The 25,118-nt window shown below is 36.1% G+C and overlaps 1 pseudogene; it reads left to right on the forward strand.

The window, feature by feature from the left end:
* Positions 1–7,044: 7,044 nt before the first annotated feature.
* The window catches only part of LOC107920616 (transcription initiation factor TFIID subunit 6-like), a 35,238-nt pseudogene continuing 17,164 nt past the window's right edge, over positions 7,045–25,118 (forward strand).

Below are 25,118 nucleotides of genomic sequence, written 5' to 3' on the forward strand. Positions count from 1 at the left end.
GATTTAGTTGTCAGTAGGGAGTTCGGGTATTCTTCTATTTTTTTAGATTTTTATTTTAATTTTCTCTCTCTTCTTATTTTTTTGACGTCAGTTTCTTCTTTCCCCCCTCTTTTCCTCTCTGTCTTTCCTTTTGCTTTTTCATTTCTCTCTATTCTAATCGATATATCGATTGTTCTAATTGTTAGGTTCATTAATTCGATTGTTTCTCATTCATTTAGGTAAGTGTAAGTCCGTTAGTTTATTTCTTTTTCTTTTCTTTCTGCTTGAATTAGCGTAACGGTGCAAAGTTAGGGAAGTTAATGTTCTATGAATCTATTACGTAGGAGTGAAGTAGTGGTTTCTGCTCGACGGTCTAATTTGTGCGTGTGAATGGGTTTGTTAGTGGTAAGTGAATGTGCGCTGCTCAGTTTAGTATTGATGAATTCGTAAACTGATTGCTAAATTTATCATTAGAATGTTATTTCTTAGGTTTCAGAGGTCTCGAGATTACTGTAGCATCAAAATTGAACCAGGTGTGTAACAAAACGAGAAAATGTCGTTCGGTGAATGCCAAAAAATTAGCCTGTTGACGTCACATAGGCATCTGTCTGGCCCTGTGGTAGGTCGTGTGCGACACATGGTCGTGTGACGGGATAGTGTGTGTTCGTTTGGGTCACAGGGTCTGGGCCAGTTTAGGCGTGCAGGTCACATGAGCATGCCACATAGGCGTGTGGGTCGTGGGCCAAGCCATGTAGGCCACACGAGCAAGGCAAATTTGGGCATATGGGCCCAAAATTTAGAATTTTTCCCTAGGGTCACACACGTCGTTCTGATCGACTGTGGGTATTCCGTAGGGTCAGCAAGGGCAAAAAAACCCTAATACATGAAATCTCTGATAGACTAGTTTGAGTATGATGAAATGCAATATTTATGATATGACCATTATATATAGTCATATGTAATATATGTATTTGAGCATGCGGGACATGTTAATTCTAATATATCTATTTATCTATTATCTGTATATGTCTATGGGATGGGATATGTATATGATGAGGAAGTATTCTGTGAGGCAACATTTCACCAATATACTGGCAGCATAACTGCGATTTATTCTGTTAAGTGTCGTACGGACACTATGTGGTGTGTAAAGATGGGTCAGTGTTTTATACCCCATGTGGTGTGTAGGGATGTGTAGTGATCACTAGTCTGGAAATTGTCTTTTAATTAATAATTTATTTAATTTACTATGTTTTTCTTTGAGATTTTTGTAATTATGAAACTCTTTGGACTGTTTGTTTTAATTTTGGTTTTGAATGTGCTTTTTTTATTTTTATACTACAATGTTCGACAAAACCATGCTTTTACACAAACAAATATTTTTGAAAATACAAGCTCAGTTTTCAAATGTTACGACTGTCAAAATTCTGCTGCAAAGTTACGGAAAAACAGATGAGGTTCACACTAAAGAGTGTAATAAAAAATTTTCCTAAAATGTGGACTCTACTAGTAACAACTAATACGAAAAATTTAACATGTTAAGATTAGTTTCAAAACCCTTCTTTATAACATTCCCAGATTCGGCCATAACGTCTAAGCCGAGTTTAAGATGTTACATTTAGTGGTATCAAAGCTAGGTTACAAAACTCAGGTTATGAATTTTGGGTTCAAAATGGTATTTGTAATAGAACTGGTTTTCAAACAAAGATTGTTTCTTTTTTAGTAAAGTATGTGGTACACCGAGTCTCCAGCGCCGATCCTATAAGTACTTCTAAACTTAAAAATATTGTAGTTAGAATTGTTTGAAACTATACTGAGTTAGTTAGAGACTAAAACTTCTAAAAATTTTCTTAAACTTCTGGTAAGTACTTCAAGAATAATATACTTGCTAATAAACACTGAAATTGATGCATAAAATTTTGTAATGTAGATAAAATAATAATTACGATGAACACTCATAGAACGTGTAGTCGTGGGACTTGTAAGCGTGGCAGGTGCCATAGGGGGACTCGAACTGAATCTTCCTTATTAGACAGTATGCCAAACTTGGATACGAGCGAGACTCGGGCTACACCTACCGTTGAGACTGGGTCTGAAAGACATTTAGCTGGGGACGATGTACTATCCCAAGCCACGCTTAGAGCATTGGAGAGGGTCACTGGACCCCATTCTAGATTTGGGGGATATGGGTCAATAAGTGAATGACTCCGATCCAATAGTGCTGAATTATTTAGGGGTGTCACTAGAGTCGCCCCTACTATGGCTGAATATTGATTGAAGGCCACCGAGAGAATAATGAATGATATTGATTGCACACTTGAGTATAAATTGAAGGGTGCAGTTTTTTTACTTCGCGACGAGACATACCAGTGGTAATTATCGGTTGAGGAGGGTACTTAACTAGGTCGACTTAATCTAAGGGAAATATATGGGAGGGAGTTATGTGGATGCTCGCAAGCGTGAATTCATGAATCTCAAGCAAGGGGATAGGATTGTGGCTCAGTATGATGGATGATGGCTTTTGAGTACGAAAAGTGTGTTCACTTTGAAGATGGTTTGAGGGATAGTTTGAGAGTTTTGATAGCTCTACAGGGGGAACGAAAGTTTGCCATTCTGATAGACAAAGCGAAGATCACAGAAGAGGTTTAGCGCGTTAAGCGCCAGAACAGGGATCGTGAGAGAGGCAAGAATAAAAGTGATTTGGAGCGCTCTAGTTCTGCTCAGAGGCCTATGAAATAGGGCAGAACTGATGGGCCTTCTGGAGTGGGAGTTCCAGTTGCTCCTACTAGGGTTCAACCATGCAGTGACTATGATATGCGCCATCCAGGCGAGTGTTGGAGGAGACTTGGGGCCTGTTTGTGTTGTAACTCCCTGAATAATTTAAGTCTATTTTGTGAAATTCTGACAAATATGTATCTACTTCAGTGGTTATGTGTTCTGGGTGTGTGTGTGAGGTCTTGGGTTCAAGTCCTACTTTTAGCAAATCCTGTTATTTTTATTCCTAGCTTCATCCCTGCTGGGTAGGCTTATGTAACATTTCTTGTAAATTCAAATCAGAATGAGCTTTTTGGTTTGGGTGGTAAGGAGTTAGCTTGCTAGAGTTCTAGTGTTCGAATCTCGGCATGGGCATGAGTGATATTTTTGTTTCAGTTAGCTGAGAGAGAGTTTGAATGAGATTGAAAGTCTTAGTGAGTGGGTAGTTGAGATTGAGTTGTTAGTGGGGAGTTGTGACTTATCTAATTTTGTTTTTATTTTTGGTTTTTTCAAAAAAATAGTATTCTCTTTCCCCTCTCAATTCTCTCTGACGTTCTTTTCTATGTTTCCTCCCCATCAAAAGTTTTTTTCTTTCTTTTTCCTTATTCTTTCAAATCCTTTGTTCCAAATCGTTGTGATACAGACCCTTGGTCTCTTTGTGTGATTAGGTAAGCAGAGGTGGTGAGATCTTGTTCGTTTTAGAGGTAACAGTTTGTGATAATCTTTGTTGATATTACATTTCGTAGTTTGATTTTTGGGTGTTGGCAGCAATGAATAGTGAAGAACAGAGCTCTCTTCTCACTATATCGTAGTCAAAATCATTCAGGGTATTGGGTAAGTGTTGAACGCTTAATTTTTACCATTGTTGTTTTTGTTAGTTCTGTTCAATTGAGAATTAAAACAGATTGTCAGAGTATAATGTCAATTTTTAGGTTCTGGTGAGTTCGGGACTGCTCGTGTGTCAAAATCGAATGAGATGTGTACTCTTAACACAGAAAAATCAAGCTTTGGTGAAAGTCGAAAATGGAGTCTGACGACACCACACGGGCAAATGGCCAGTCGTGTGGTCGTCCGTGAGTGAGACACGACCGTGTAACTGATGAAGGTGCGGCTGTGCACATGACACGATCGTGTGTTTGTGTGAGTGTGGCCATATAGGCCACATGGGCTGGGCCAGATTGGGCGTATGGGCCCACACGAGTATGTGGGCCCAAAATTTTAAAATTTTCCTTAGGCCGCATAGGTTATTTCGATTGATTGTGGACCTACTGTAGGGTCGGTAACGGCTAACCAAACCCTAATTCATATGATCTGATAGTCTGATAGTCTGATTTGAGTAGGATATTGATACGTAAATCTAACTATTCTATTTAAGTATATATATGTTATCTGTATACAAACATGTTAACTCTGTTAATTCTACATTCTATATCTCTGTTTAGGGTGAGATTTGCATATGTGGAGGAAGTGATCTGTATGGCAACCTTTCGCCTATATTCTAGCAACTTGACTACATATTGTTTTGTTATGTGTCGTATCGACACTAAATGGTGTATTGGGATGGGTGAGTGTTTTTAACCCCACATGGTGCGATGGGATGGTCGGAGATGGTGTGTATAGGATGGGGGTAGGATTTTTTGTATATCTATTCCGTTAATCTAATTCTGGTATCTGTATTTGTTATGGACTTTGGTCTAAATCTGTATCTGACTGTATATGAAATACTGTGTATGTTGCATGATTATTTCTATTGGGTTACATACTAAGTTTACGAAAAATTACATTTGTTTTTCTATTCTATTCAGGTAATCCACAGACTTGGGCAGGTCAGTGCAACGGAAGCTCAACGATGACCACTTGACTATGATCTATTTTTATTTAGTAATAACAATTTTATTTTAAAATCTGGTTTTCTTGAAAGTTTGTAAATTTGGGACTCTCTAGACTGTATGGTTTTAAATTTTGGATTTGGATTTTGTTTTCCTTTCTTTTCCGTAATGTTGACAAAAACATAATGCAAAAAAATATTTTTTGGAAAAAAGAGAGTGATTTTGTTTTAAACGATTTCCAAACTTTCGCTGCGAAATAAACAGTTAGTTTTAAAGAACAACTAAAAATGGTTTCAGTAATGTATATGTATAAAAGAATATGTTTTATAATACCTAGATGATTTAACAAATAACTAAACATTATTTTATTGAAGTATTGTCAGTTTTAAAACCCTTTTATTGTAACACTCCCGGATTCAGCCATAATTTCTACACTGGGTTTGGGGTGTTACATATATTATGTGTCGATGGAGCATCATATTAAAGAGTGCCCATAGTGTTTTGATCAGATGCAAGCATTAGTTTCGGGATTTTTCAGCCTCAGAGGGCAGTATAGCAGCCGCCTAAGGTCTTAGTCTGGCCAAGGGTGGAAATGGTTTAGGTAGGGGACAGAAAGCACTAGGCAGAGGTCCTATTCAGATTGAGGCGAGGAAACCTACATTGGTTTATGCTGCTCGACGCCATGAGGATAGAGATGCCCTTGATGTGATTACAGATACATTCTTTATTTATGATTTTCTTTATGTTACTTTGAATACTTAGGAATTATTGTTGAGAGCGTATCGGGTAAGATTTTTGTATTGAGTCTGTTGAGTCAATTGGTTCGAGTAAATAAGGAATGTACCACTAGAAGTACAATGGGTTGTGTTATGGGCGAATCAGATGGAGTTATCTTTTGGAGAGCTCGATTTAGTTTTGGGTATGGACTAACTTATAAAGCATCGAGTCAGTTTGGATTGTGTGACTAAGAGGGTAGTTTTGAGGACCAAGGATGATGGGTGTTGTTGTGATAGCGAGCGTTGGGATTAATTGTCCAATGTAATCTCCAATCTAGTAGCCAAAAAATTGGTTCCGAAAGGGTGTGAAGCAGACTTAGCTTACGTAAGTGTTTCAACTTCTAGGGACTCTTCTGTTGGGAACATCAGAACAGTGAGGAAATTTTCGGATGTTTTTCCTGAGGAGTTACCGGGTTTACCTCCGAATTGTGAAGTTGAGTTTGACATTTAGCTTCTGTCGAGTACAGCTCTGATGTCTATTTCTCCTTATTGAATGACACCAAATGAGCTTACGGAACTACAGGCTTAGCTTCAGGAGTTTTTGGATCATGGGTTCATTCATTATAGTGTGTCTTTGTGGGGGGTACCGATTTTGTTTGTGAAGAAAAAAAAAGTATCATGAGGATATGCATCAACTACCGATAGTTGAATAAGCTAACTGTAAAGAATAAGTACCCACTTCCAAGGATTGATGATCTGTTTGATCAATTTCGTAATGCTTCACTATTCTCGAAAAAAGATCTCTGTTCTGGGTGTTATCAGCTTAGTGTTAAGGAAGCTGATGTTCATAAGATGGCTTTTAAGACTAGTTATGGGCATTACGAGTTCTTAATCATGCCCTTTGGTTTGACGAATGCTTCGACTGCAGTAATGGATCTAATGAAGCGGGTTTTCCAGTCGTATTTGGATCAGTTTATCATAGTCTTCATCGATGATATTCTATTGTACTCTAAGACCGAGGGTGAACATGATGAGCATCTTAGAGTCCTCCTCCAAATCTTTCGAGAGAAACAGCTCTACGCTATGTTGAGCAAGTGTGAATTCTAATTGCGAGAAGTAACTTTTCTGGGGCATATGGTTTCTGCTGAGAGGATCCGAGTTGATCTTTGAAAGATTGAGGTTGTACTTGATTGGAAATAGCCTAAGAATGCTTTAGAGATCCACAGTTTTCTAAGTCTTACAGGTTATTAACGGAGGCTTGTTGAGGGGTTCTCATTGATTGTAGCTCCTTTGACTAGGTTTTTACACAAGAATGTTCATTTTGTTTGGACTGACGAGCAACAATCGAGCTTTGAGAAGCTCAAGCCTGTTTTGACTCAGGCTCTTATTCTGATATAGCCTGAATCTAGAATAGAGTTTATAGTTTATAGTGATGTGCCGCATGTTGGTTTGGGATGTGTTCTGATGCAAGATGGTAAAGATGTGCTTATACGTCCCAACAACTTAAGTCACACTAGGGAAATTATCCGATGCATGATCTCGAATTGGCTACCGTAGTTTTTACCTTAAAGATTTGGAGGCACTATCTATATGGTGTGAGGTGTATCATTTACACCGATCACAAGAACCTTAAGTACCTCCTTACTCAAAAGGAGTTGAACCTAACGCAACGTAGATAAATTGAGCTACTCAAGGATTACGACTGCACGATAGAGTTTAATCCCGGTAAGGCCATTGTGGTGGTCGATGCTTTTAGTCGTAGAGCAATGTCTGATATGAGGGCAATGTTTGCTTGCCTAAGTCTATTTGAGGATGGGAGTCTGTTAATCGAGTTGCAAGTTAAGTCGACATGGATTAATCAAATTCGGGATAAACGGTTAAAGGATGATTCTCTGGTTCTGCATTTCCATCAAGTAGAGAGTTGTAGTACGTCTGATTTTAGGCTGAATAGTGATCGGGTTTTGTGTTTTCGAAGACGAGTTTGTGTACCGAATGACTCCGATTTGAGACAATTGATTTTGAAGGAAACGCATAGTAGCCCTTATGCTATGCATCGTGGAAATAAGATGTATGTGGATCTCTATGAACTGTACTGGTGGCCGAGTTTGAAGCGAAAGGTAACATATTTTGTTTCTCATTGTCTAACATACCAGCAAGTTAAGGCTGAACACCAGTTGCCTTTGGGTTTGCTCTAACCGGTTAAGATTCCCTTATGGAAATAGGAACGTATAACTATGGACTTCTTTAGTGGGTTGCCTTTAACACCTACTAAGAAGGATTCTATATGAGTCATCATGGATCGGTTAATCAAGCCTTCCCATTTCATTCCTATTTGAACACATTATTCACTGCAGAAGTTGGCCAAGCTCTATATTTCTAAAATTGTAAGACTTCATGGGGTTCCAGTTTTGATAATTTCTAATAAGGATCCTCGTTTCACTTTTCAGTTTTGGAAAAAGTTTTGTAAGGCTTTGGGTTCGAGATTGGACTTCAGCACTGTGTTCCATCCTCAGACCGATGACTAATCTGAAAGAGTGATTCAGATACTAGATGATATATTTCAGAGCTGTGTGATTGATTTTCGGGGGAGTTGGGAGGATTTTCTACTATTAGTCGAGTTCGCATATAACAATAATTTTCAGTCTAGCATCCAGATGGCACCTTACGAGGCTCTGTATGGTCGTAAGTGTCGTACTCCACTGTGTTGGATTAAGTTGGGTGAACGACGGGTTTTGGGTCTTAAACTGGTTTCTAAGATTAAAGACAAAGTTAGATTAATTCGAGATTGTCTTAAGATAGATTTTGATAGACAGAAGTCATATGTAGATCTGAAAAGGAGGGATATCGAGTACTTTCTGGGTGATTACGTATTCTTTAAGGTATCTCTGTGGAAGAAAGTTCTGCAGTTCGGACGTAAGGGCAAGTTGAGCCCTAGGTTTATTGGGCCATATTGGATTCTAAAGCGTGTGGGACCGGTTCCTTATCAGTTCGAGTTACCTCTAGAGTTAGACCATATCCATGATGTGTTTCACGTCTCTATGTTGAGACGGTATCGGTCTGACCCATCTCACGTTGTTTCTGTTGAGGAGATTGAGGTTAGACCAAATTTGACATTTAAGTAGCAGTCAGTTCATATTCTAGATCGAGATGTTAAGCTTTTGAAGAGGAATTCTATTTCGTTGGTTAGGGTTCTATGGAAGAATCATGGCATTGAGGAAGCCACGTGGGAACCTAATGACTCCATTCGTCAACAGTATCCTTATCTATTCGGATAGGTAAATTTCAAGGTTGAAATTTCTATTAAGGGGTAGAGTTGTAACACCCTGATTTATTTAACTTTTTTTTTAATTCTATCATAAAAATGAGTATTTACTTCAGTGGTTAAGTGTTCTAAGTGTGTGTTTGAGGTCTTAGGTTAACGTCCCACCTTTGGAAATTTTTGTTATTTCTGATCCTAGCCTATTCCTTGGCGGCTTGGCTTATATTCTATTGCTAGGCAAATCATATTAGAATGAGCTTGTTGTTTGAGTCCCGATGTGAGCATGGGTTATAATTTTTTCTTCAGTTGTATGATAGAGGTTCAGTGGAACTGAAACTCTGAAGTTGTTGGATGGGGATCAAGGTGTGTGTTAGTGGGATTTAGTTTTAGCGGGGAGTTAGGATATTCTTCTATTTTTTAATTTTTATTTTATTTTTCTCTCTCTTAGTTTTTTTACGCCAGTTTCTTCTTTTCCCCCTCTTTTCTTCTATGGCTTTCTTTTTGCTTTTTCGTTTCTCTCTACTCTGGTCAATATATCGATTGTTCTAATCACTAGAGTTCGTTAATTTGATTGTTTCTCATTTGCTTGGGTAAATGTAAGCCCGTTAGTTTGTTTCTTTTTCTTTTCTTTTCGCTTGAATTAGTATAATAGTGTAAAGTTAGGGAAGTTAATGTTCTATGACTCTATTGCATAGGAGAAGACGGTGAAGCTGTGATTTTCGCTCCGACGGTGTAATCTGTGCGTGTGAACGGGTTTGTTGGTGGTAAATGGGTGTGCGTTACTTGGTTTAGCATTGATGAATTCATAAATTGATTACTAAATTTGTCGTTGGAATGTTTTTTCTTAAGTTTTGGAGGTCTCGGGATTTTTGTAGCATTAAAATTAAACCAGGTGTGTAACGAAAACATGAGAAAACATTGTTTGACGAAAGCCAAAAAAGTGGTCTGTTGACTCCAGACAAGCGTATGCCCGGCCGTGTTGTAGACCATGTGCGACACATAGACATGTGAGGGGATAGTGTACAGCCATGTAGGTCACACAGTCTAGGTCTATTTGGGTATGTGGGCCACATGAGCAGGGCCAATTTGGGCATGTGGGCCCAAAATTTAGAATTTTTTCCTAGGGTGGCACACGTCATTTTGATTGATTGTCGGCATTCTGTAGGGTCGGTAAGGGCAAAAGAAACCCTAATGCATGAAATTTATTATTCTGATAGACTGGTTTGAGTATGATGAAATGTAATATGTATGATCTGACTGTTATGTATAATCATATGTAATATATGCATTTGAGATTGTGGGACATGTTAATTTTGATATATCTGGTTTATCTGTTATCTGTATCTGTGTATGGGTTGGGATATGTATATGTAGAGGAAGTATTCTGTGAGGCGACATTTCGCCAATATACTTGTAGCATGGCTGTGATTTATTTTGTTAAGTGTCATACAGACACTATGTGGTGTGTAGGGATAGGTGAGTGTTTTATACCCCACGTGGTGTGTTGGGATGGTCGAAGATGGTGTGTAGAGAATAGGGGTAGGACTTTGCATATCTGCATGATCTATGTTATAATCTGATTCTATTAAGCACTTATGTCCGTATCTTTACTGTTTTGTAAGAAATTTGAATGTATGTGCATGTATGTTTCTGTTGAGTTACACACTGAGTTTTTGAAAACTCACATTCGTTTGTCTATTCTGTCCAGGTAATCTTCAAGCTTAGGTGGATCAGTGCGACGAGGCTCAGCAATGACCACTAGTCTGGAAATTGTTTTTTAATTAATAATTTATTTAATTTAATGGGGTTTTCTTTGAGAGTTTTCTAATTTTGGGACTCTTTGGACTGTTTGTTTTAATTTTGGTTTTGGATGTGTTTTTTTTATACTACGATGTTCAACAAAACCACGGTTTTACGCAAACAAATATTTTTGAAAATACAAGCTCGGTTTTCAAATGTTACAACTTTCAAACTTCCGCTGCAAAGTTACGTTTTACTTAAAAGGATAAACAGATGAGAGTTACACTAAAGAGTGTAATAAAATGTTTTCCTAGAATGTGGACTCTTCTAGTAACAACTAATATGAAAAATTTAAGATGTCAAGATTGGTTTCAAAACCCTTCTTCATAACATTCCCAAATTCGTCTATAAAGTCTAGACCGGGTTTGAGGTGTTATAGTAATTACATTTTTGACGTACCTTAACCACATCATGTACTAACACATATTGACATCTATCATATTTCTGATTTTATTTCAGCTAAACGGACCCCACTAAAGATCTAATTACGCATTTATAAGTCAAATATAAGTGAATTTTTTTCAAATATGGTCCTACACAACCGTGTGGACCACATGGCCTAAATGACCAACGCGTGTGATCAAACATGGTTGTGTGCCCCACACAGCAGACCACACACCTGTGTGGTGCACATGGCCAACCACACAGTCATGTGATGAATAGTAGTCTCGAAACAACCTCAGTTTTCTCGAGTTTTTCGAGTTCTAAATGACGTTTTGGTTTAGAATCAAAAACCTGATGATAATTTAGATAAACCACGCAAATATCGCACTCTGAATCCTACAATCATTCATCAAACCTCACTAATTAATCATCAAAACTCATCCCATAAAATAACATCCATAAATCAAACGTTCAACACCTAATACAAAATTCAAACACTTACTTCTTAAAAGCAGCATCGAAACCGTATCTACTCTACTTGAGGGTTCTGGTTTTCATACCTTTCACCTAATCAAAATCATGAACACACTTAACACAATGTGGAATGAAAACTAAACACCAACACCTCAAATCTTATTCAAGAACAAATTAAAGCTAAAATAACAGAAAAATATCTTGATAAACTTACACCACACTTTGAACTACGATCGAAGAGTGAATTTTACACACGTACATAGATTTTATTATACATGTGGGGGAAAATTGAAAAAAGAGAGAGAGAGAGAGAGAGAGAGAGGAGGATATGATATATGTATATGTATATAAGTGGATTGATTGAAGTAAGAATATAAATGGGATTGGAATTACCTTGGTAGGAAAATAGTTGTAGCATTGATGCTAGTAACATGAAAAAGGTTGTGTCATGATTTACCACCACAACTGAAAAACTCTCACCACAATTGCTTCTTCTCATTTCCTCCATCTCAGATGAAATTGGTTATGGGATTGTTAGTTATGAGATAAAAAAAGGCAAGGAGTTTATGATATATTATTAGACCCAAAAAGAGTTAACCCCAAACTCTTAACAAATGCCTTAAACTAATCGTATTGCCACATTAAGTATTTAAGTAGAATGCATGCAATTTCCCCCCAAACCAACTACTTGGTTCCATTTTTGTGGGGGTGCACCTAGTTGCTAATTGTTGAGCGCCAATTAGTCGGAGGGAATGATTGTGACAAAGTCAGGTTGTGATTTTAGCATTGTCGGTTTGTCTCTTGGGAATTCATTTAGAAGTTTGACTCCAGTTGTTGACCACTATAAATGGAAAGAAAAACTTCTTTGTATTTTTAGAGGGTTATTGTTAGACTTTGAGTTTAAAAGTTGGACATTCGTATGAAAAAAACAATGTTTATTCTTTGCATTTGATTTTTTTTAAAAATTTGATTCTCACATTAGTCTTGAAATTTGGTAATTTTAATGTAGTTTATCAATTTAAATTTTATTTAAGAACAATGATGTGACAATGTACTACATCATCACAAAATTTTTTTAATTATATATAATTTAAAATTACAAAAAAATATTAAAAACTTATAAAGAAATTATAATTTAAAAAAAAGTGATGATGTGATACAATCTCAAAGTGTCACGTTATCATATATTAACAAATCTAAGTTCAAGGATTAATGTGGAACAAAAAAATTTACAAAGTTCAAGTATTGTTTGCAAAAGATGAGATCCTGAGTTTTATTTTTTATTTATTTAATTTTTTGATAATTGAGAAAAGAGAATAGTGTTACTTGGGATTGAATCCAGACTCTCAAGCTTACAATATACGCTCTCATGCTTGAGATACTGAGTTTTTTGAATTATAATTTTCGAGTCCTACTATATTTAGTTATCCTGTGTTGTAAGGTTATACTTGTAAACTCTCAAAAAGGGTACAGTTAATATCAACATCCCACCACGAGTTTCTTCATGAGGTCATGACTTTACACAATCAACATCTCCAAAAATTCTCTTTTGTTTGCTCACTCTACTTTTTCACTAAAAAACGTACGTCCTAACATTAATAAAAATCATATAAATAATAATTATTTTTGAACAACCTTATTATAGTTTCGATTATATATGGTCTTTTTTATACAATACCTAGAAGTATCCATAACCCTCCCCAACCCTTAAATAGGAGGATTATGCGCTTTAGCGCACTCGAACCTACGTCCTCCTATACTGGAAACAGTATCGATGTGTAACGCCCTAATTTTCTTGTGTTTAGATTGTTAAAGTATGTCAAATAATTTGTTTTGGTATGGTGGTTAAGTGCCTTAGATGTTTGCTTAGGGTTTCGAGATCAATTCTCTTGTTTTGAATTTTTCCTATTAATTTTGGCATTATGTCAAGCTTGAGCCTAAGGCTTGTTGGTTTAGTGGTAAGGTTTTAGCTTACCTTTTGGTCTTGTGTTCAAATCCTATGTTGCACAAATTTGGAATATTTTTGCTTCGGCTTTTGTTTGGGTAGTAGAGTTCAATTTAAGTTCTTAAATATCTGGTAGGTTAGGATTTGAATTAAGATAAATTTTTATTTATTTTATTTTAATTTTAATTTTATAAAAAATCCCTACTTTCACTCACCAAATAAACTGTCCACTTTTTCCCCACTTCATTCACGTCTATTTTTCTTTTCTTTTTTTCTTTTTGTTCTTTTCTCTTGAGTTTTCTTTCTTCTTGTTTTTGGTTGATTCTTGCTTGTTGCCATTAAATCATTGTGGGATTACGTTGGACCCTCTGTTTTCAATCATAATTCAATAATAATGTAAGTTTTGTCGACAATTTTTCTATTATGTTTAGCTTTAATCCGTTGTGTGCAAGGTTGAGTTTTGTATTAGTTTTCATTCTACATTTTGTTAAGTATGCTCAGGGTTTTCTTATTAGGCAAAAAGGGTGTGAATCTAATCCTCCAACAGATTAATCGTTGTTTAGGTCACTATTTTTGTGGAATAAGTGTTCGAACGCCATTTCAAGGGATTTTTTTGTGGAGTAAATGTTGTATGTAGGATTCGGAGTGCGATAGGTGTGTGGATTATCAATTTTTCCATCATGTGTGTGAAACTAGCCCAAAATCTTGATTGAAACTCGAAAAAACCCGAAAACATTGGTTGTTTTTAAAACTACTTTGCGTCACACGGCCGTGTGGGCCTTTTTGGGCCAAGTTGAAGACCTGATTAGGGGTCAATTAAGGGACTCTAAAATTGGATCCGTGAGCATTTTGTGGGCTTATAAAAATATAAAATTTGCTACGTTACAGATGAGTATGCTTAGAAAGAATGTTAATTAAATTTTATTTTGTATAAGTATGTGATATGTTATGATTTATAAAATATATATATATGTTTAGGTATGCATGCCATACAACTTATGAGATTTGCGTGTATGTTATCATGATTATGCATATGCATTGGAGTGGGTTTTGATATGTTGGAGGAAGTGTAATCTGGTAGTTTTATTGCAATTTTGGCAATTAAACCGCAATTTTTGTTTGGCAGCTCAACTGCATATTTAAGAGTGGCATTCTGCCACGTACTGGTGTGATTGGATGGATGGACTCATGTAATCCTAATTGGTGTGATTGGTTGGACGAAGATGGTGTGTAGCGGATGGGGGTAGGATCTGTTTTGATGTGCTATATGTTCTAAAATTTTGAAAAAATATATGTTCTGAAATAATAATTTGGCATTTGTATATGTGTACAGTATGAGTAAGAAAATTTTGTATATAGGCCAAGTCACACACTAGGCTTCTAGCTCACTCGTTTGTTATGTTTCGTTTCAGGTGACCCTCAGGCTTAGGGTTGGACGACAGTTCTGCAGCTCGGTTTGGACATTTGTGTTTAAGTATGTTTTGGACTAATTTATGGATTCTAAGGGCTTTTGGACTGTTAATTTTTGTTTTGGACTTTAACATTGATTTTGGTATTAATTTTCAAAAGTCGTCTTTCTAGTTGGTATTCTAATCAAGAAGACATAACTAACAATATACTATGGTTTTATAAGATCAAATTGCTAAAATGTTTTTTTGCTGCAAAGCTTTTTAAATTCGATACTATGTTTTTCCTACGCAAGTGATTAAGCAATTTGGGTTTGTTTTAATAAAGTTAATAAAACATGGTTTTCGTCAAAGCACCCACGTGATTTTCAAAATTTTTACATTTTCGATGAGTTAATCTATTTTGTTTACTTTTAAGTTAAAATGAGCTTTTCACAAAAACTAAGTAACAATGTTTTCACGCACGATATAACCTTCACAATCCAACCGTAACATCTAGGTTGAGTTTGGGGTGATACACGATGTCAATCAAACTAAGGGTTTGTTTGGTAACCTGTAAAAGCTTTTTCGTAAAAGCTTTTCAGGCTTTTCTAATGTTTGGTTGGTTGAAAATTATTTTCCAGGGTAAAATATTGTACAAAACACGGGAAAATGAGGGCTTTTTTAAGGAAAATGTCTTACCCTTTTGAAATCGGTAAGACATTTTTCAGAAATTGATGCTTCTTCTCCCCTTTCCCCTTCCCCTTACCCTTGGGTTGCAAATAAGCTTGGTCGAGGGAGAACCGAAGCCATTTTCAATGTTGAAGAAGCCATTACATGAACCTCTCCTTGTTTTAAATCCTCATCTCGAAGTTTCCGCCATGAAAGCTGCTTCCTTCAACACTCCCAATTTTTCGTCCATCATCATAAAAAGAACATCAGCACAGCCATGTCCAACTCGATTCGCAAGAACCCTTTTTCTTAAACTCCCTCAGAGCTTCCAAAACAATCCCTTTTTTAGATCGTCGGCTAATTCCTTTGCTTCTTCTTTTTCCTCCTTTTCTTCTTCTTCCAACACATTCATCGAGTCAACTACCAATGGCACGTATTTGGGTTGGAACAAAGCTCCGGAGATTAAGATCGATGGTGGTGGACAAGCTAAGGCTCTGGGGTTCAGAGAAAAAGGACGATGGTCGTGAAAGCTGCTTCATTTTCCTTCCTTTTAGCGACACTGGCTGGCTCGTGTAAGTTTCTTTTTTTTTCTGGTATAACTAAAGGTCTTTGATTTTGGAATTTTGCACATGGAAAAGTAAATTATGGCATTATTTTTTTTCCTTTGTAGTTGAAAATAGTGCTAATTAATGTTATTTGTTAGTATAATTTTGTTAGAATCTTATGAATTTTTAATGATGTACTATATCTTGATTTGTTGGACTAATGTGATAATTTCTACTTCATGTGTATTAATCCATAAAATTTATCAAAAGCGGAATTTTAAATACTTAGTTTTGGAAGTTTGAATATTAAGTTTAACCTCCTGCTTTAGATTTTGCATTTTGGTTGATTGGCTTGTGTTATGTATTTCTATGGCATCAGTCGATCTGTGGATTTGCCTCTCATGATGCACTACGATTCAAGAAACCCACTGGGCATAAGGATTTGTTCTACATTGGTGACAAAGATGTGGAGTTTAAAGAAGTAAGAACTTATCAACAATATTCGAGGTTCTGTTGTATGTTGCCTTACTAAAGAAATCTTCACTTAAATTCTTCTATGTTGCCTTATGTATGTAGGTTCTTGAGTCACCTTTGCCAAAAGCACCACTGATACATCTGTTACATCCCACTGGCTTGCGATTGAAGGCATTCAACCAGCAATTCTAGAAAATGCTTCAATTGAAGGTACCATCTTAGCTAACCTAAATATTCTCTCGAAGCTATTTGTGTTGAAGACTTTTATGGTTCATGTTCTTTTTTGGCTTTATCACTTTAATCTAATACGAATTATCTTCATTTCTACATGGAATTGGTATTTTGCTTTCCATGCAGCACCCTCTGATGGTAAAAAGGTTGAATACAAAGAAGATGGGCTTTCCGTTGATGTCAAATTACCTATTAAGCATGTATTATCTAGAGAACTTCAAGTATGTTGTACATCTTCAGCAACATTTTTATGTTAAAATACTTTTTTGCACAAAATGATATTAAAAGACTAATTTGGTTGTTATGCAGCTTTACTTTGACAAGATCGTGGACATTACCATGAATAAATCAGTCTCGATTCTCTTTAAACAAGCATTACTGAGTTTGGCAATAGACTTGGGATTACATCCTTTAGTTCCTTATTTTACATGTTTCGTTGCTGATAAGGTTGTCTTAAAGATCTTTCATACCTATATGTGTGTTGCAAAGAACTTTTGGTTGGTTATCTCAAGCTTACATTTTTACCACATTTATCTCAGGTTGCACAAAATTTGAATAATTTCCCTCTCATGTTTGCTTTGATGCTTGTTGCCCGGACTCTTCTCCAGAATGAACACTTACACATAGAACCTTACGTGAGTTTATTATTTCAATTATTTAGAAGTACACGAACTAATGAAAATATGCTAGTGGTTTATTTTCCACCTATCTGATTTTTTAAAATGTTCTTCAGTTACACTAGTTGATGCTATCTATTATTACCTGCCTCGTTGCAAAAAGGTTAGGAAATAAATTCACCGACAATCATTGGGAACTTAGAAACTTCGCAGCAAAGCTAGTGGCATCAATATGCAAAAGGTGAAGATTTCTTTTTTCTTTTTTTTGGACTTATACATGCATATTTGATTTTATGAATTTCAAGTGTCCGATTTTTTAGTTATAAACTTGGATCTATTCTTGAAGCGCATTTGCAGCTTCTTGAACCTGAAATAAAAAGACACGAGGCCTGGCGTGTTTATGGGGCCCTGCTGGTAAGTTTAACATCAAATTTGGCACCAGTTTATGAGCATCGGTTCATTTATTTGTTGTAGAATTAACAACACTGCATAAAATTTCCACTAATAGCGTGCAGCTGGACTGTGCATGTATGATTGGCTTAAAATGTTCCGCAGTCTGCTAGCACCCCTAACTCGTCCTGTCTGGAAAAGCAACAACAAAGTTGCGACAAGTATGATTTCTTCGAACCATCATATTTACACTTAATCCACAAGTCTCTTCTCCCCCTTTACAATATTCCATTTTCTGATCAATCAAGATAAACGAAAAGCAAGCACGGACACCTTGATGCAGTAGCAACCACCTGCCAAGAATATAGCAACTGAGAGTGCAATAGGTGTAACACCCCTTACCCGTATCCGTCGATGGAACAGGGTACGAGGTATTAACAAATCATAACTCGAGTTCAAAAACTTGAAATTCAAATCCATAAAATTTTCCTGAAACTAGACTCATATTACTTCTTACTAAATTTTTTCTAGAATTTTTGGTCCAGCCAATTAGTACAGTTTATTAGTTAAAGTTTCCCCTATTATACAGCTCGACTGATCTAACCTCTATTCACTACGAATTGAATTTCTCCCAGTACACAATTCAAATATCCATGAACTCTATTTCATTTAAAACTAGACTCAATAAGGAATTTAGACATATAAACTATATTTCTTAATTTGTTTTGTACAATTTTTACTGATTTTTCAAAGTTAGAACAGGGGACCACATAGTCATTCTGAGCGAGTCACATGCAAATATAAATATCTCAAAATATAGAGTTCCTTTACTTGACCTGTTTCTTTTACATGGGAATAGACTCGTTAAGCTTTAATTTCATATCTCATTCAGCCTCTAATTAAATTCCTGCTATTTTTTGTGATTTTTCAAATTCACATCACTGTGACTGTCCAAAACAGTATTATTGCTAATTCACTCTTTCACACTTTCTTTGTATTAACCTCATTTTAACATGCATATCACAATTCATTTTCACCACATTTCATACATAACAAGTATAGGTCCATGATTACAATGTCACCTTAAAACCATCCCGTTGAACAATTCGGATCAATCCTCGATACTTGATGGTTTCAGCACACAGCCCCACCATCATATTTCATATAATTCGGCTCTCTTGTATACATGGTGAACACTTAGTACCACCCATGTGACCTAGCCAATTTATCTCATAGCTCTCTTGTCTACATGGTGTCCTTCACTTGGAATCACACATGCGACCTAGCTACATTTATCTCTCTCGTAGCTCTCTTGTCTACATGGGATACATCCCGTATCACACATGTGACCTAGCTACTACATAGTATCTCGTAGCTCTCTTGTACACATGATGTGCACTCATCACCATACATGTGACCTAGCTACGCTCCATCTATATTATTCAATCTTTCCGAATGTTCAACCGGGATTTTTCTTTCTATTACTTATTTCCATTCTTCCAATAGTCGATTTATGCTTCAAAATCTGCTAAAATATATATAATAGGCTGAAATATAAAAATGTAAATGAAGTTAATGTATTATTTACATACAAACTTACCTCGGTGCAAATATGGAAATTTTGCAATTTAGTCCAAAACCTTTTCCTTCCCCCGTTCGAGGTCGATTCCATGCCTTTCTTGATCTATAATAACACATTTAGCTCATTTAATACTCATACTATTTATTTCAATCCAAAAATCACATTATGGAAAAATTACATTTTTGCCCCCTAACTTTTACAAAATTATGATTTTGACCCTAGGCTCGGAAATTTAATTTCAGCCCTTATTCTTATGTTTTATGACATGCTGATCATTTTTCTCTTCTATGACAACATCAAATTCTCACTCTAACATGCACTTACGAGCATTAGGTATTTTTACCAATTATATCGTTTTGCTCGTTTTCGCTAAAAATCGCTTAGAAAAGATCATTTTCCTAACCTCAAACATTCATATTCTACCATAAAACATCAAAATACATGCATATCATTCATGGTAAATTTTTAAACATAAACCCTAACTCAAAATAATGGTAGAAATAGGTAAATCGAGCTACGAGGATTTCAAAAATGTAAAGAACATTAAAAACGAGGCTTGAATGCACTTACTATTGAGCTTGAAAGCTTGAAACAAACCCTAGCTATGGAGAACATGCAAGTTTCGGCCAAGCTAAATGAAGATGAACACATTTTTGTGTTATTTTTCCCATTTTATTTCATTTATTATGAAAATGACCAAAATGTCCTTACTACTAAACTTTCTAAAAATTCCATCCATGTCTAAATTTTTGTCCATATAAAGTATAATGGTTTAATTGCCATTTAAAGACCTCTACTTAAAACCCCCATTTCAATCAAGTACTTTATGAACAAAAACACACACATTTTTCTCCTATTTCAATTTAGTCCTAAACGTCAAATTAAACACCCAATCGATAAAATTTCGCAACAAAATTTTCACACGATTATGCAATCATAATATTAACACTAAAACTTAATCAAAATAATTTTTTTAAACCTCAAATTCGTGGTTTCAAAACCACTGTTCCGTTTTGGCCCTAAATCGGGCTGTTACAACTCTCCCCCCTTTAGGGATTTTCATCCCTGAAAATCTTACCTGTAAAAAGGTTTGGGTACTTTTTTCTCATGGCTTCCTCCGGTTCCCATGTAGCTTCTTTTACTCCATGTCTTTGCCATAACACTTTCACTAAAGCTATACTTTTCTTTCTCAACTGTTTTACTTCTCGAGCCAAAATCTTAATCGGTTCCTCATCATGGGTCAAATCCGATCGAATCTCAATTTCTGTTGGAGAAATCACATGTGAAGGATCAGAACGATAACATCGCACCATTGATACATGAAACACGTTATGAATTCTTTCTAATTCTGCCGGTAATGCCAACCGATATGCCACTGGTCCAATCCTCTCAATAATCTCGTACGACCCAATAAAACGCGGACTCAACTTGCCTTTTCGGTAAATCTCAGAATCTTCTTCCATGGTGACACCTTCAAGAACACTTTATCACCCACTTGAAATGCAATCTCTTTTCTTTTTAAATCTGTATATGACTTTTGTCGATCTAAAGCAGCTTTCAAGCAATCACGAATTACTTTTACTTTCTCTTCAGTTTCTTTAACTAGATCAACTCCGTGAATTTGTTTCTCACTAAGTTCGGTCCAATATAAAGGAGTTCGACACTTGCGACCATACAAGGCTTCGTACGGTGCCATCTGTATACTTGACTGAAAACTGTTATTGTAGGCAAATTCAACCAAATGTAGATATTTCTTCCAACTGCCTTCAAATTCTAAAACACAGCATCTAAGCATATCTTCGAGTACTTGGATTACTCTTTCCGACTGACCATCTGTTTGTGCCTAAAGCTTCTTGTAACTTTTTCCAGAATCTCGAGGTAAACCTCGGATCTCTATCTGAGATTATAGACATAGGTACCCCGTGCAACCTCACAATTTCAGCAATATATAATTCAGCTAATTTATCAAGTGAGTAATCGGTACATACCGGTATAAAGTGAGCCGACTTTGTTAACCTATCAACAACTACCCAAACAGCATCCTTCTTTTTAGGAGTCAGAGGCAAACCGGTTACAAAATCCATGGTCATCCTATCCCATTTCCACTCAGGCACCATTACCGGTTGGAGTAATCCTGAAGGCACTTGATGCTCAGCTTTTACTTGTTGACAGATCAAACACTTGGTTACAAATTCAGAAATGTCCCTTTTCATGCCTGGCCACCAATATAACTTCTTTAAATCATTATACATTTTTGTGCTACCAGGGTGAACTGACAAGCAGCCACTATGCGCCTCATGTAATATTTTCTGAATCAATTCATCATTTTTCGGTACACATATCCTGTCTCGAAACATCAAACAGTCATCTGGTCCAACTTGAAAATCTGAGTCGTAACTCGATTCGCACTAAGTTCTCTTGGTTCGCAACTCACTATCGTTCTTTTGAGCATCACAAATCAGCTGGAGAAATAACGGTTTAGCCCTCATCTCTGCTAAGATTGACCCATCATCGGACAATGCTAACCCCGTGTTCATGGCTCTCAAAGTAAAAAGAGATTTCCTGCTCGAGGCGTCAGCAACTACATTCGCTTTTCCTGGATGATAATCAATCATTAGCTCATAATCCTTCAATAATTCAAGCCATCTTCACTGTCGCAGATTCAAATCCTTTTGATTCATTAAATACTTCAAACTTTTGTGATCAATAAAAATTTAGCATTTTTCACTATACAAATAATGTCGCCAGATCTTCAAGGCAAAGACAATAGCGGCCAATTCCAAATCATGTGTAAGATAGTTTTTCTCATGCGGTTTTAACTGTCTCGAGGCATAAGCTACCACTTTACCCTCTTGTATTAGCACACATCCAAGACCTGTCAATAATGCATCACTATAAATTACGAACTCCTTCCCCGGCTCGGGCTGTACTAAAATTGGTGCTTCAGTCAATCGTGCTTTCAGCTTTTCAAAACTTTGCTGACATTTATCAGTCCATTCAAACTAAATATTTTTTTGCAACAACTTAGTCATAGGAGAGGCAATCATCAAAAATACCTTGACAAAACGTCTATAATACCCTGCCAAGCCTAAAAAGCTTCCAACCTCAGATATATTCTTTGGCGGTTTCCAATCAACGATCGTAGAAATCTTGCTCGGATCCACCCAAATGCCATCACCTGAGACTATATGTCCCAAAAATTTGACTTCACGAAGCCAGAACTCACTTTTACTAAACTTAGCAAACAATTTCTTTTCCCTCAAGATTTGCAATATGGTTCTCAAGTGTTCGGCGTGCTCAGACTCATCCCGAGAATAAATTAGAATGTCATTTATAAACACTACTACAAACTTATCTAAATATGGCCGAAAGAGTCGGTTCATCAAGTCCATAAATATAGCTGGAGCATTTGTTAAGCCGAAAGGCATCACAAGGAACTCATAATGTCCTAAAGGCGATTTTCGGCACATCCGACTCCTTAACTCTCAACTGGTAGTAACCGGACCTCAAATCGATCTTTGAAAACACTGTGGTCCCCTTTAACTGATCGAATAAATCATCTATCCTCGGCAACGGGTACTTGTTCTTTATAGTCACCTTATTGAGCTGACGGTAATCAATGCAAAGCCTCATTGAGCCATCCTTTTTCTTTACGAACAATACAAGAGCACCCCAGGGAGAGAAACTCGGTCTCACAAATCCCTTGTCTGTTAACTCTTGCAACTGAGCCTTCAATTCTTTTAATTCAGTCAGAGCCATTCTATATGGAGCAATAGAGATCGGTGCAGTCCCCGGCAACAAATCAATGGCAAACTCTATCTCTCTGTTCGGAGGCAATCCAGGCAATTCCTCTGGAAATACATCTGGAAATTCATAGACTATCGGTGCTGATTCAAGCTTCAATTCAGACAGCTCTGTAACGCCCCTAACCCGTACCCGTCGTCGGAGGGTTAAAGAGTATTACCATACAAGCACGAAATTTCAATTAACTATTTTTGAATAACTTCCGTTAGCACACTAAAAAAAATCATCTCAAAATAATAGGTATATTGATTCATTCTTAAGTTCAATTCACCTCAAACATTGAAAACATTAATCAAATTTCAACTATACATTCACATTAACCATTTGGAACGTATATAGTAACTTATCAAGCCATTTTCACATGGCTATACATATATATATACATCATCAAAAGATAATTATTTAACAACAAAAAGTCAAGCCTATACATGCCATTATCGAAATTTAACTACTAGAGTACCAAAAGGGTTTAGATAGTGTGGACGACTTCGACTTTGAGATCCTCGAAACCGTAGCTGACGAACAAGATCTATAAAACAGAGAATTAAGGCAACAAAGTAAGCATTACTATGCTTAGTAAGTTTTAAGTATTTCAAACAATCAAAATGTGTCATACAAAACGAACATTAAATATCACAAAACTTGTATTTTAATTACAATCACTCGGCCGAATATACATAAGTATAACACCTATAAAGCCTATTGGCCGAATATAAATACACAAAGAAATTTTTTTTTCAGCACATGCTTCACTTCACTTTATGGCTTATACAACTAATTTAATTTACATATTTTCATATAATGACAGACATCGACCGAATAGGTCAATTCTCTTATTCATAGATATATTAATCATCTTCACAATTATATAGTTATTTGATACTAATGACTCACCTTGGAATCAATTCACATATAAGTACATAATACGTACCTGGTCATTACCATGTATCATAAATAGTCAATAATAGTTTGCTTGGAACATTTGAATTTGTAATCTCATTCGAATCACCGGCGTTAAGCCTGCTAGGTTTCAAAACCCGAGTCCAGTTACTAGCACAAAGCCTGCGGGACTTTAGGCCCAGATATATTTCCAGTACATAGCCTGCGGACCTCAAGTTCGGATATGTTCCATCACGTAGCCTGCGGACCTCAAGTCCGGATATGTTCCAGCACGTAGCCTGCGGACTTCAAGTCCGGATATGTTCCAAATACCATGCATACTTAGTCATTTACTACATTCAGATATAAGCTCAATATGCACATCATCATTCACATTTCGGCTCAAGAGTTAAACTTAATACCACACATTCATTTCACCATTCAAGCTTAATCCCAAAGTAACCCTTATACTATAAATCATATACATACACTATTTATTATACGGCTATAATAAAAAACATCCCAAAGATTTCAATTCACTTAATCTACTATTATAAAAGCATTATCAATTTCATACTAAAAGAAACTACTCAAAACTTACCTCGGATATTTTTGAACAGTTGCGGATAGGCTATTCGTTCACTTTCTCCTTTCCCTTATCTGGTCTAGTTCCTCTTTGCTCTTGAGCTTAATTTAAAACAAATAGATTTATTCAATTACTTATCAATTAAGCAATTTAATTTAATACGTGTATATCATATATTGAAGGTACAAATGACCTTACTAACTAGCTATTTAAACATCATACATATGCCCTACTCATACACAATCGAACATATTACTAGGCTACAACCAGCAACTACATTTGTCCCATATAATAGATTAAAACTATCAAGGAACATTTTACTAACTTTTTACCTTGCATATTCGAATTTCATAAACTAGTTTACTAACTCAATGTATAATAAATTTTAACTTATCAATTTCATAACCACGCATGATTATCATATCTATCAATTTGGCCGAATACTTATAAGATTAGCATTTTGCAAATTTTCATACCACTTCCAAAGCCAAATATCATTATAAATTAAAATATACTTTCACACATCTATACAAGCTTACCAAATTACATTTGACTTCATATACCATCATCACTTATTTAGTAGAATATGCAAGATCAAACATATCTTTACAAATATATATTTATATATATATACCTATGTGGTCGAAATTACAAGTTCAATTAGAACACTCCATAAATACTTACTGTAAGACCCAAATTTTGCCCGAGACCCAATAAAACCAAACCCGAATTAAACCTAGCCTATTATCCAGTTACAAGCCCAAACCCAATTTTGGCCCAACCTAATCCCAACCCAAACACAAAAAATAAATA

The sequence above is a fragment of the Gossypium hirsutum genome, chromosome A12 (assembly GCF_007990345.1).
Source record: "Gossypium hirsutum isolate 1008001.06 chromosome A12, Gossypium_hirsutum_v2.1, whole genome shotgun sequence".
NCBI classification, from domain to species: domain Eukaryota; kingdom Viridiplantae; phylum Streptophyta; class Magnoliopsida; order Malvales; family Malvaceae; genus Gossypium; species Gossypium hirsutum.